Here is a 15036-nt window from a genome sequence, read left to right as displayed (position 1 = left end):
TAAAAAAGATTTTAATTCACAAAATAATGCAATTCTAATTTCATGAATCTATAAAAAGCCTCAAAACAATAAAACAACAATTTTGATAAAATGCAGTTTATCAAAATTGGTCAAAAACTAATCTTCTATAACTTTGGTAACATTAAACCAACACACACAAAAATCTTAAACTATGAAAAAGATTCCAGATTCATAATCTTGGATCTCAAATTTATAATTATATTGCAATCCATTCCCACCACACAATGATTTTTAAAGACAAAAAGTCCACAGTTGGCCAAAAATCTCCAAAAGATTGCAAAGTTTTTATTTATTTATTTCATTATAGGAACATCCTGCAAGGCATATTTACCCCCTCTTTTTTTTATTTTAACAACAAACATATGTTAGTAGCTCATGATGGTTACAATGAGATCATCTATATGAACTAAAATAATGTGTGTCCTTGTCTCCTTCTTGATCATTTTAAGTCATGGCTGAGCAATTTTAGACAAAGTTTTATGCTAATTTGCTTACAATATTTATGCTGATAGGGATTATATATGTAAGTGAGGATAGAAGGGCTATCAACTATTATGAATAAGACAATCATATTTATTAACTTGCTTTAATGTACTATGAACCTTATAATTTCTTCCCAAACTCAGTGCCTTTCTATGGATTTCATATGCACCTGTTAGTGTCACACAGAGTGTGGCAAGGGTCAGTCTGGTTACAAAAATCCCAGACTGGGAATTTAAGTAATTCACAGGAAACCTGATAGAATTTAGGGGAGGCCAAGAACAGAATCCAGGGAGTTTCAGCTAATGCTGGAGGTTAAGAGTAAACACCTGGGAAAGGCTAGAGCTCAGGGCCATGGGCTGAGCAAGAATAGAATTACTAAGTGAGGATGATAATTTTGACCCAAATCCACAGAGCATTTTGTTCCCACTCTGTGTAGGTGGACTTGGGTCTAAAGGCTTTCACTGTCATAAGAAGTCCTGATAACATAATTATTACTAGGATTATTTTACCCTCAAGTATAAAATACTTGGAAACTAAAGAGTTTGAATTTGAAATCTGTCAGATTTTAAATTCTCAGTCTGATTATAAACTCTATTTCTGCACTCCTACTTGTTAAAACTCCTTTGTATGTATCCAACTTTTGGTAGCTACATAACTCACATGATATTCTTTCTAAAGCAGTTAAATAAGCTGTTGAGCTTCTGCATACCTTGAAAAGATGTTTAACAGATTTAGAAATTACCATGGCAGTACTGTTCTTGCCCATTGGGGGGTCTTTTTCAGTTCAGACTCAAACTGCAAATTACCTTCCCATCACAAAATAAGTGAAATAAATTCCCTCACTTTACAACATGTATGTAAAACACAGAGGCAAGAGACACAGAGTATTCAAAAAGAAATTAGAACCTGCAATCCAACAAATGGAAAGGGAAACCATTTCCAAAGGAATAAATACACTAAGCAGAAGGCACTTAACCAAAGCACTAGATCTCCTTTAAACTGATAATACTTCCATACTCACAGTATACTCAAAGTAATGATAAATTTTAAAAATTCTTTTGTAATGGGTCATTAAGGCATAGACCCAAGGATATAACTGTTCTACCAGACAGGATCAACACAGGAGATGTGCAGCACACAGACTACTCAAGAAAGAAAACATGATCAGAGGTGTCGTCAGTTTCACTTAGTGAAAAGTGTTACTGGTAAAGGGAGGAATGTTAATCTTAATTTCGGTATTGATGCATTGTCATCTTTTATTATAAAAGCCACCGAATATTTTATATAGTCCTCATTTTAAAATATAAGCTTAGTCACTTTCAATTAATTTCTCTTTTTGTTGCTGAAATCCTTCAAATGAACAACATCTCCAATGATGGGTACAGACAGTGATTAGGAGTAAAATGGGCCCCCTTCATGTTTTTGAACAAGACATTTTTGCCCAGAGACAAGTAAGCGAGCAGAGGCCTAATCATGCACATTGCACCATCAGGATGGAAAAGAGAGAAGAGCAGCACATTTCAGGTTATCCAGGTATGTATGCAAGGCCCTCCTAATTGCACACCAGATCCCAGACTGAAAGCAGCTATGCGTATTCTCATCTCCACCGAATGCTGATCCTGAATTTTTAAAGAAACAAAACAAAAAACCTCTCCTTTGAGCTTCCCTCCAGCTATTTTCCTCTAGCTGTTTTCCTTTTTGCAAAATGTTGGTAAGTTGCCAGGTTAGAGTAAATTGAAGAGTATATGGGTTATGAAAAGAATGATAAAGAGTACAGACAAGTCTCAGCAGACATTCTATGAAGAGTGGCTTCTGTGCTATGATGTGACAGTGGTTACATGCTTCTGCGTGAGGCCACACAAAACGTCTCTGGGGACTCATTGACACACTCTTCTTTAAAAAAAATTAAAATAAGATTTTACTTTATTTATTTGAAAGGTAGAATTACAGAGAGGGAGAGACAGAGAAAGAGAGAAATATTCCATCTGCTGGTTCACTCCCCAAATGGTTGCAATGTCTGGAGCTGAGCCAATCCAAAGCCAGGAGCCAGGAGCTTCTCCCACATGGGTGCAGGGACCCAAGGACTTGGGCCATTCTCCGCTGCTTTCCAAGGCACATTAGCAGGGAGCTGAATCAGAAGTGGAGAAGTCAGGACTCAAACCGTCACCCTCATGGGATGTCGGCATCACGGGCAGTGGCTTTTAACCTACTTCACAACAATGCCAGCCCCTCTCATTTTTTTTTCTCAATTTTATATACTCCTTACTCTAAAATAGAAATCATAGACTTTGAAAGAATAAAGCTGATAAAAAAACACAGCATAACAGGGAGAGAATCATAAGAGGTGTTCCAAACATTCATGGAAATGTGTATTAGGAAACAACTATGCATGGATTTAAAACCTTTTGCACCAAAATAAGTTTATCCTTTAATTCCCTTTCCTCATAAACTTTTTGTATTACTTGTGTATGTATCTGATATCTGTATTCTTTCATTGCTTGAACCCAATATCAAGCCAGAAGCAAGGCAGTCTGAGTGATGTAATTCATAGAAATTAGCTTCCCAGGATACCGAGTGGTGTGAGCAAACAGAATATCCACTATTCTCTCCGTTTCCTCCAGAACTGTCTGACAACCCTTCTCAGTGATAATGTCATTTTCTCCTATCTGGCCACTGAGTGTTGGACTGTCACAGCACCTTGTTCTAGGCCCTCCTGTCTTCTTACTCCACACTCACCCTCAGGACAGTTCATCCACAAGCAGGATTGCAATGACGGCCTCGATACCAATGACCCACAGTGTGTGATTCCAGCCCAGGTCTCTCCCCTGAATCTGAGACTTAAATATCCAAGTGCCTTCCTGACACTGCCAGCTAAATATCTCAAACTCCAAATGTCCACAACTGCCTTCATATTCTCACATATAAAGGGAACCCTCTTCCAACGGTTTCACCCTCCCTGGGGGACTGCATAGTTTGAAGTTCTCATTCTCATTCCACGTGTGAAATAGAGTACTAGGCCCAATGATTCTGCTTTGGAAAATCTCTCCGAGTCACCCACTGACAACCAAATCTCAGGGGCTTTCATCTGCACAAGAACTACTTCTTCCTTGCTCCTAAACTCACTCTAATCTGCTTTCAATTTAGTAAGTAGCCAACGTGATTTTTAAAAATAATCCTAAATCTAGTCATTTCACTGCCAAGCTTTAACACTTTCAGACATTTCTTACACCCTGAGCAGAATCCTCATCATGAACCACAGGCCTCCTCCAACTGTCTCCCACCCAATTCCCTTCTCATTCACAATTCTCTTTTCACACTGGACTTACTTAATCCCCGGGAAATGCTGAGCCTCCTCCTGCCAGAAGAGCTCTGGGCACGACTCCCTCTGTGTGAAATGCTCTCCTCACTCCTGCCTCACTGCTTTGGCAACACAATTCCAATTCAATCTCCAGACCTCGGCCCAGACAAGCTGGAAACAGAGAAAACGCTTTCCTGATCCCTTTCCCTAGCCTAGGATGCTCTGACATAGCACTATGGGCCCTTCCTTTGTAGAACTGACCTCAATTCACACTTCAAATTTATAAAGGATGGTTATTTAGTTAGTACCCCCTACCCTTCATATGCAAGATGCATACGAGCAGAGTTATGTCTACTTCTCCCAACCACTGTATTAACAGCCCTGTACCTATCAGATGGGATGTAGTCAACAGTCAGATTTGCTAAGTGGAGGTGGGACTAGATGAGTGGATGAGTGACTAGGTGAGTGAGTGAATGGAAGTCGTCAATGCTAATCCCACAACTGGAAAGCACTGTCATTCTTGCTGGGAGGTCTTGGGTGGAGTTTAATAGTACAAGACTGAGACACGAAGTAGAATGTAGAAACCAAATTCCTAATGACTTCAAGATTTGTGCAAATTAGAAAGTCTATTCAAGCAATCCCTTGGGTGGGCCCTGCCTCCAAGCATACTGGGACCTCAGCATCTCAGGCCAGAAGGAAAGGGGGAAGAATCAGGGACTTGAGAGAACTTTGCCTGGCCTACAGTCTATAGCACCCCTTCCTGCAAGGTCTATGGTGAGGTGAGAAGCACAGGAAAGTAGTCCAGCCTGCTGAGCTGAATGCTTGAGTGCTCCGAGTTGATGGAGAGGTTAGCACAGAGCTCAGCCTATGTTCCAAAGGGCTTTGCTGCAGGGTCTGCCATACCTGCCCAGCATCTGTGAAGATTTCAGTCAGATAACACATGAGAGCCTGAAGAAAAGTGAAACATGAACTTGGTCACACAGGCTGGCTTTGCGTAGCTGAGTGCTCTCATTTCAGGGAAACCATTTTGTACATCTTAATGTTCCCTCACAACCAATGCCAGCGTTCTTTTCTCACTTTCAATGTTTTGGAGCTGTCATGTAAACCCAGCCTAGAATTCAAAATAATCGGCAGACTTATAAAAAAATAAAAATAAAAAAAATAAATAAAATAAAAAAACACACTGTTTCATCTTTTAACTTAAACTGAATAGAAATAATTAAGAAACTTATTTTGGGAATAGTATAATGCCTCCTCTGTAACTGAATATAGCACACCACCATAGTAAAAAACAAAACCTTCAGCTAACGACTATAATTTGTAATGCTCAACTGTTAGCCCGAGAGGCTTCCACAGATATATGAAATTAGGATATTTTTAAAATACCATGACAACTGATATTCTCTAAGATCAGATGATTTGTTTTTATCTACCTACAGAAAATATGAAGCCTCTGACTCACTGGCAAGTTCAGTTTTATTTGTTTGTAGTTTTGGGGTAACTTTTAGAGCTTTTCTTCCTTTTTGAATGTCTATGGTGCTCCCACCTATTTTCAGTTGGGGGGAAAGTCTCAGTAGACACAGGCAGCATACAGAGTGATGGGAAGAAAAGAGCCGACCCAGGAAATGCCTTCCCTCAAGGGCATGATAATGCCAAGGCTCAGACTTGACTTTGCAGTTTTCTAAACTTGCCTCTGTTTCCAGTGGCAACAGTGAAATACAACCAGCAGAGTATTTCACATTTAGATTGCTTTTGCCAGTAGGTTGCATAATTAGATTGAATGTGCTTAATCTCTCTTAGAGCTGAAACATGGAAAGATTTCATTTGATGGAGGAAAAAAACAGTGGAAAGTATTTGAAACTGAAGCATCTGTGGATTTCCTAACATCAATACATAATGTCCTTTCCTGGTTTGGTTTCAGAGGTTGAACACTGGATCTGGCTGCATCCAGTGATGAGGTTTGGAGAAGAATTTGTTGTGGTCGCTTCTTACAATCAGAGCCAAAAGAAAAAAAAAAAGATTGTATCATAATATCTCATTATAGAGTTAGGGGAAGAAAACAAACTATCCCATTCAACAAAGTTTTTCTGAGGACCTGTAATGCCAAGACACAGCATTTGGCCAATGGGGGAGAAATGAATCAAAGTTCTACCTCTGTGAGTTTGCAACCAATTAAGAATTTTGCTGTTAAAAATAATAAATAATGCAACAGTTACTATTTTGCATTTCTTAAGATTGTCACACATTCCTTTATGCTGACAGGATCACAGAAGACTTCTTGGGAGAAAATGTCATTTGAGCTGAGCCCGGAAAGAAATGAACAAACGTATAGAAGCAAGAAGCACAGACGCCACACGGTCTGCTCTAGACTGAAATCGCACTAAAACAATGATCAAAGAATCCATTTGGAAAATACGAAGCAGCCTTTCTAAGGGTTTTAAATTTTAAATATTTATTTAGTACCAGAATTGGTTCTAACTGAAAGAACTCTGTCAATCATCTAAACTAATACATGAATTTCCTTCCTTCAAGACAAGGAAAGACTGGTTTGGTTTGGTTTTCTCTTCAGTTTCACAGTCACCATAGTACATTTTTACCCCATACAAGGATTAAATCAGACTCAAAAAAATGCTAGTTTTAAAGTTTTGCATATCAAATTTTCATCTGTTTCCACCATTCCAACAACTCAAGTACTTCGTTCTCTACTTACCTCCAGACCTGATAACTCTCAGAACTGTTTCTCCTGAGGCTGACACTGAGGCATTGCGGGTAAAGTACAGGCACCAGTTCGAGTCCTGGCTGCTGCACTTCCAATCCTGGGAAAGCAGTAGAAGATGGCCAAAGTGCTTAGGCTCCTGCACCCACGTGGGGGACCCTGAAGAAGACCTTGGCTTCAGATCGGCTCCACTCCGGCCCTTGCAGCCATTTGGGGAATGAACTATCAGATGGAAGACTTCTCTCCCTCTCTGCCTCTGCCTCTCTGTAACTCTGCCTTTCAAACAAATAAATAAATCTTTTAAAAAAAGAAAGAACTATTCTTCTTGATCTGTTCTTCCCACCATATCTTTCTTACACACACACACACACACACAGTGGAAGGAAAAATAAACACTGACCATAATATCTCCTTGTTTTTATGAAGCTATGCTTTGAAAGCCATAGGAAAATGCATTGTTAGGAAGGAGTGTGTGTTAAGCCTGGACTTATAAAATTCCCCCATAGGAGCCAAATGGTGACAGAGTGGGTGATGCCTCCACCTGCAATGCTGGCATTCCATATAGATACCAGTTCATGTTCTGGCTGCTCCACTTCTAATCCAGCTCTCTGCTGATTGCCTGGGAAAATCAGTGGAAGATGGCCCAAGTGTTTGGTCCCCTACCACCAACATGGAAGACCCGGATGAAGTTCTCAGCTTCGGCCTGATCCAGTCCTGGTTGTTGCAGCCATTTGGAGAATGAATCAGTGGATGGAAGATTCTCTCTCTCTCTCTGTGTGTGTGTGTGTGTGTGTGTGTGTGTGTGTCTTTCCCTTGCTCTCTCTGTAACTCTGCTTTCCAAATAAATTAATCTTTTTTAAAAGTAAAAAAAAAAAAATCCCCCATGACCTATTCCAAAAATATGTACATTCAAAACAAGCAAAGGGCTGTCCAATCTCTTAGATTAAGTAAGAAATAGAGAACTCAGCATATAGGCCTTTTTCAGAACTAATTTACCAAGTTAACTGTCATTTAACAAATGATAATACTCATTGAGATATCTTACTTGTTATTTTAAAATCAGATTCTCTGGGAGTGGGACCCAAGGCATCACGATTTCACAGCTCTTGAGGAGTTTCTAATATGTACCCAGGAAAGCATCAGGAGAATGGGACCGCGTCTATCTTGTTTGTTCATTGCTCTACCACTAGTCCCAGCACAGCACTTGGGAATGTTAGGCTCTTTCAAAAATGATTAATTACCATTCTATTCTCTGCTTCTATGAGTTCAGTTGTTTTGGATTCCACAATATGAATGAGGACATGCAGTACTTGTCCTTCTGTGTTTGGCTTATTTCACTTAGTATAATAAGTTCTCCAATTCCACCCATGCTGTCGCAAATGAAAGAATTTCTTGCTTTGTAAAGACTAAATAATATTCCACTGTGTATATATACCACATTTTTCTTCATTCATCCACTGATGCACACTTAGGTTAATTCTGTAACTTGGCTACTACGAATAGTGATGCACTGCATATGGTATGCAGACATCTCTTTGATACACTGATTTAAAATCTTTCTCGTAAATGGCATTGGGGGAGTAGATGATGATAATCAAAGGGTGCAAGCCTTAGATAGAAGCAATAAATTGCATTTGTTTTTTTGCAATCTGTTGCAGAGCCTAACAGTCGAGTAATGTATATTTTAAGGTTGCTGAGCCAGTAGATGTTGAGTGTTCTAATCACAGAAGATGTCAAATGTTTGAAGAGATAAATAGGTTGGTGTACTTGGTTTGGTCATTCCACATTACATTAAAAATTAATAACATTACTTTGTACCTCAAAATATGTACAGCTATAATTTATATACATAATTTTATATATATTTGGCAAAAAATCAATCAAATAATTATGAACCAACATAGCACCTGATTAATCAACAGAAGTAATTAATTTATGAATGTGACAGGAAAAATATCATTAGAATAGGAAGAATCATTTGATGTCTCAGATGCTGAAGACACAATCAACATCCTGCACTCCCCCTTCACTGCACCTGAAAATCACGAGGTTAGACTACACAATGCTAGAACTGGAAAGACTTTAGAGATAATTGAGTCAATGGCTTTCTAGTTGTGGACTGATATGTCCTGGAGTTCCTTCGTGTGATTTCAAATATTCTGGAGGGGGTGAAAATAAGGTCAAGCAAGAGGGGGTCCAGACACCGTGTCATCCTCTAGCAAGGAGCTCTGCTTTCATTCATTCACTTGGCAACGGCTTGCTGAGTACATGTATCTTGCCAGATTTACAAATGTACTAAAGATACAGACATGAGAAAACCCTCGTCCTTCTTATAATTCACAATTATATGTATTTTATTTCTGGGGATGCTACATAATATTTTTTCTAAAAAAGAGTTCTGCTTTGATAGATAAATCAACAGGTAGATAAACACACTGAGAGTCCACGTCTTCATTTTATAGATAAATTGAGGTTAGGCAAATTATAGAATTCACTAAATCAAAAACATGTTAGAATAAGACTGAACTTTTCTTCCTCTAACATTGAGCCCAGTGGTCTAGATATGTCACATTCTACACTTCAGAAGTAGTGGTTCTAGGGGCCAGTGTTGTGGAATAGTGGGTAAAGCTACCACCTGCAGCACTGGCATCCCAGAGGAGCACTGGTTTGAGTCATAGCTGCTCAGTTTACTACACAGCTCCCTGCTAATGGCCCGGAAAAGCAGCAAAGCATGGCCCAAGTGCTTGAGCCCCTGCCACTCAAATGGGAGACTCAGATGAAGCTCCTGACCCCTGGTTTCAGCCTGGCCCAGCCCTGGCCCAGCCCTGGCCATTGTGGCCATCTGGGGAGTGAACCACTGCATAGAAAAGCTCTCTGTCTCTCCCCCACTCTCTCTGTAGCTCTGCCTTTCAAATAAATAAATAAATCTTAGAAAACAAAAGTAATGGTTCCATGAAAAAGCAGAAAGTATATGCAGGAGATCACAGTGCTTCCAGCTACCTCATGGAACTGAGGGTCGTGAAAAACTACAACTGCCAGTAGCTTGGCATATTTGTCAAATTGGTTGAAATTGTAGGAAATTTGGAAGAAATTGGTTAAAAGTAACTACAAACCCAACTCAAACTGGATTAAACAATACAGAGAATTTATTAACTCACATAAAATAACTGGAAAAACTAAACTAGTTATTGTTCCAGAAGATCAATCTGGCTACTCATACAAGGTGACTGGAATGCAATTGCTGCTCCTTGTTTCTCAACATTTCCATCGTGGTCGCTCCCTTCCTAGCAGGCATTTAGCTGGAGATGTCAAGGAGGTCTCGAGGCTACGTCTTGCCAGAAGAAGAGAGAAAATTTACTCCCTATAATTGGAAACCTAGAACATAGTCTTATCAGTCCTGACTGCCCTAATTTATCTGTTCCACCAGGGCTAATGTGCTCATCTACTTAAAGGGGCCCAAGGCCACACAATCCACACATGGCTGAAAATCTGAAGTATTTTTAGAAAAGAGGAAGGAAGGAATGAAGCAGCCAACAATGAACACACTGTACTGGCTATTCTAAGGTATTGTGCCTGAGTCCAACTGAGCAAGCCCCATCAGCCACTAAAGAGAAATCTAAATGTTTAGAGTTCATTAAACATTCAAATATGAATGCCAAACCATTAATGGTGTTAGATTTCAGGATATGTCTATCACTGTTATATATCCTGTGTTCACAAAATTATTTATAGGCACCTGCACTGGCCCCAACAGAGCAAACCAATGCAGAATTCAATCACAGTAACCTAGCATCGGTTGCTTGCTCCTAGGAAGCCTGTTGGCCAATTAACTAAGCTGTAAACAACTAACTAGCTAAACTATAACCAACTGATTGGGTGACTGACCAGGCTGTAACCAATTAAGTTGTTTTCTCTGCATCACTTCTGTTTCCTATGCCTCCCTCTGTTTCCCCACAAATGCTGTCTGATCACAGTGATGGTTGGAGTTCTCAGAACTTGATGGATCCGGATTTGGTTTTGGTTCACTTTGTTCAAATAAATCCTACTAATAAAAAATCATAAAATAATATTTAAATAATCAGTGTAAACAATGTTACAATGTGCATTTGACTCTGACATGTAAAAGTACTTTGTGGCAGCAAATGAAAACTGTGGACTTCTAGCCTTGCCTCAAAAGTAAAATAAACTTGACTTATTTGCTCATAAATGCTGAATAAAAACAAGTAACAGATTATACTTTTGGCTTAGAAGTGTAATTGATAAAAAGTAAATTTGATGTGGGTGTTTTACTGTGGCTTCCAATTATAAATATTTTATGTTTTTATTTTTTTAATGCATTGAATTGACAAAACAATTTGTTTTCATAAATTTAATCTCCAGTATACACTGAATCCACTGACAGCATCTGCTATCTCTCCTTACTCTTGAAATTATAACATTTCTGATATTATATAAGGTGCTGGAATCTATTTTATGTGTACAATGCTAAATTATTTTTAAATTTTACTTTATTATTTTTTGTTTATTTCTGACTCAAAGTGTTTTCCTTTTGTTTTATTTATTTATCTATTTTTGCATTAGTGATTTTTTTAAATATTTGCTTTGTTTATCTGAAAAGCAAAGATACAGAGAGACAGAGATATTCCATCTGCTGGTTCACTCGCCAAATGGCTACAATAGCCAGGGCTGGACCAGACCAAAGCCAGGAGCCAGGAGCCAGGAGCCAGGAGCCTCCTCTGAGTGTCCCACATGGGCAGCAGAGTCCCAAGGACTTGGGCCATTCTCCAATGCCTTCCCAGGTGCATTAGCAGGAAGCTGGCTTGGAAGTGGAACAGCTTGGACTTGAAACAGTATCCATATGGGATGATGGCACTTCAAGCAGCAGCCTAGCATTCTACTCCACAGCACCATCTCTGATTTTTTTTATTTTTTAAACGAATTTATTAATACATTAGATTCTTAAGAGTCACAACAAATGCATGATAATTACTACAACATGATTCACATCAACTCTCGTATTAATGTGATTACTACAAAAAGTTTCAATGTAGTTCCCATATACAATTCTAAGAATATAATACTTCATTTCCTCTGTTTTTTCCTTCTTTCTTTTCTTCCTTCCTTCTTGCTTTTACACCTAGATCATAACGATAAATACTTTCTTAAGCCAAAGACTTGAATTTGGGAAGACAACACAACTCGGGGCCAGCACTGTGGTGTAGCAGATGAAGCCGCCGCCCGCAGTGTCGGCATCCCATATGGGTGCCAGTTCAAGTCCCGGCTGCTCCACTTCCGAGCCAGCTCTCTACTATGACCTGGGAAAGCAGTGGAAGATGGCCCAAGTCCTTGGGCTCCTGCACCCGTGTGAGACCCAGAAGAATCTCCTGGCTCCTGGCTTTGGATGGACACAGCTCTAGCCATTGCAGCCATCTGGGGAGTGAACCATCAGATGGAATACCCCTCTCTCTCTCTCTCTCTCTCTCTCTCTCCCCCCCCCTCTCTCCCCCTGCCTCTGCTCCTCTGTAACTCTGCGTTTCCAATAAATAAATAAATCTTAAAACACACACACACACACACACACACACAACTATCTTTGGCTACTTGTGGTTGCTGTTAAAACTTATGATGATAGAAATGAAGAAATAACCCATTCTCATTCTCTCTCACCTCCTATACGATTATGTTTCCTCATAATCTTTTTTTTTATCTGGAATTGTCACATCGTGACCAAAAAAGTGTCTTTTTTGATCTTCATGCCTGATAAATGACTCAGTGACTAGCTTGACTGTAAAGAGAAGGAGTACTTGTTCTTCCTTAGCACAACCCATGGAAGAATGCACCCAGGAATGTTTGTTCTCTATTTGGTTGACTCCTTGGCAAAGGTATAATAACAGTAGTTAATATTGCAAACACAATGTGCTTTGCATGACCTGACATATTTAAATCCTTATAATAACCTTATTGAAATGTTATTTTGGGGCTAGCGCTGTGGCATAGTGGGTAAAACCACTGCCTGTGGTGCTGCCATCCCATATGGGCACCAGTTCAAGTCCCAGCTGCTCTACTTCCAATCCAGCTCTGTGGCCTGGGAAAGCAGTAGAAGAAGCCCAAGCCCTGCACCCACATGGGAGACCCGGAGGAAGCTCCTGGCTTCTGGCTTCAGATCAGTGCAGCTCCAGCCTTTGCAGCCAACTGGAGAGTGAACCAGCAGATGGAAGACCTCTCTCTCTCTGACTCCTTCTCTCTGTGTGTAACTCTGACTTCCAAATAAAATAAATAAATCTTTAAAAAAAGAGAAATATTATCCTATTTTTACCTATGAGGATTAATTAACACAAAGAGGTTAACAAATTCTTCCATATGATTATTGTAAAAGTCAGTCCCTATTCTCATCCATCATGATTCTCTCAGATTATAGAAAATTGGTTCTCAGCCCTGTTTCTCATGAGATACACAAGATTTTTTTTTTTTAATATTGATTGCCCAAAAATACAGAACACTAACAATAGAAACTACTAGTGAGGATGTGGAGGAACTGGTATTCCATATGTAGCAAGTAGGAATGTAAATTGGTATAATAACTTCAAGAAAAACAATTTAGCCTAACATTATTTGGCATTTTGGAAGTAAATTGATAGATTACCTTTATTGTTTTGATTTTCAGTGGTTACATTCGCAGACAGCGTCTGGTTCTGGGTGACTCCTTCACTCCTGCTCCACCCCAGAACACTGGGCCTTCAGTACTCTCACTCTTCACTCAGCAAACGGTCCCTTGACCCAACCTCTTCCCAAGCTTCCCCATCACATCTCCTAACTCCTTTCCTGTCTGCTACTCTAAGCTACTCCACACCCTGACGTTCAGCACCGCTAGGACCTTCCTTTCTCTTCTTAACCAATGTTTATGCTCTCCCTAGAGCTTACAAGTCTCACTTGTGCCAAATAAGCATTCCTCCTGTGACCCAACCTTGGCACAGTCCACCCATGGCAGTGTTTCCCTAAGTGTTTCCCGTGGTTCCTGACCTTCCCTCTTGGAACTTGGTTGCTGCAAAGACAGCTGAGCCATACAGCAACTTCTTAGAAACGCTTCTAAAACAAAAAGAATCATCTGCTGGACTTTACATGAGACCTGGATGTGCAACCCACTAGGGGTTCTCACAGTCCCTGGCCCACGTAAGCCACTAAAAATTTTGTGTTTAATACCAGACTTCCTTATCAGAATCGTTCATAAGTCATTTTTATGCTTTTTCATAGGAACTTATTTGTTGTTTTTACATTAAAACATATCCTGTTGGTACATATAAACGCAAATTATTTGAAACTGGTTTGTTTTTTTAAATTTGACTAAGTATCCTTAAAGTAGCAAAGAGAAAATCAAGCAGTAAAGAAACAGGGCTTCTATGGGAGCGGATAGAAAGGAGTATAGGAATTTTCTAAGACAAATAATAAAAAGTAGGTAATAATGTCATCAAGCTCTTTTTTGATTTGTTTCTAGTGGTTGAAGCAAAGAGAGATTGAGAGGGAAACAAACAGGAATGTTTAAGATGTCATTGTAAAGTACTACTTAATAATGAAGATAATAAATACATAATAGAACTTTTAAAAAATATGTAGAACAGAAAAGGTCAAGGACACAGCTTGTAATGATGAACTCCTCCTGCTACAGTCGCTGTGTGCTTTGATGTTAGAAATAAAACTTGCACTTAAAACCTACCGTTATATGCACTAGAATTGGAATTTTTTTTTAAAAAAGATTTTTTTTTAAAATTTACCTGAAAGGCAGAATTACAAAGGTAAAGGCAGAGAGATAAGGAGAGAGGTCCTCCATCCACTGGCCCACTCCCCAAATGGCTGCAATGTCCAGAGCTGCACCAATCCAAAGCTAGGAGCCAGGAGCTTCATCCAGGTCTCCCACATGGGTGCAGGTCCAGGCCATAGCTGAGCTGGATCAGAAGTGGAGCAGCCAGGACTTGAACTGGCACCCATATGGGATGCTGGCACTACAGGTAGCAGCTTTACTGGCTATGCCATAGTGCTGGCCCCCAGAATTAAGATCTTTAAAAAAGATTTTGCTCAGGGCTGGTACTGTGGGGTAGTAGGCTAAGCCTCCACTTGTATTGGCATCCCATATGGGCACTGCTGCTCCTCTTCTGATCCAACTCTATGCTTATGTCCTGGGAGACCACTGAAAGATGGCCCACGGCTTGGGCCCCTGCACCTTGGAGACTTGGAAGAAGCTCCTGGCTCCTGGCTTCAGTTCAGCCCAGCTCTGGCCATTGCAGACATTTGGGGAGTGAACCAACGGATGGAAGACCTTTCTCTCTGTCTCTTCCTCTCTGTCTGTAGCTCTGTCTCTCAAAGAAGTAAATTAAACATTTTTAAAAGAGATTTTGCTCTTCTCTAGACTTCTCTAGACAAATATAATATTTGTATCACTTTTCTTCTATCCTAGAACATAGATAAGATCATTATATGCTCCCCTACTGTTACTTGTCCATTAGTGTAGATGAGGTATCTATGG

This window comes from Oryctolagus cuniculus, chromosome 4 (assembly GCF_051225735.1).
Source record: "Oryctolagus cuniculus isolate XC-2025 breed Fujian yellow rabbit chromosome 4, ASM5122573v1, whole genome shotgun sequence".
Taxonomy (NCBI): Eukaryota; Metazoa; Chordata; class Mammalia; order Lagomorpha; family Leporidae; genus Oryctolagus; species Oryctolagus cuniculus.
Note: the sequence above shows the minus strand (reverse complement) of the source record.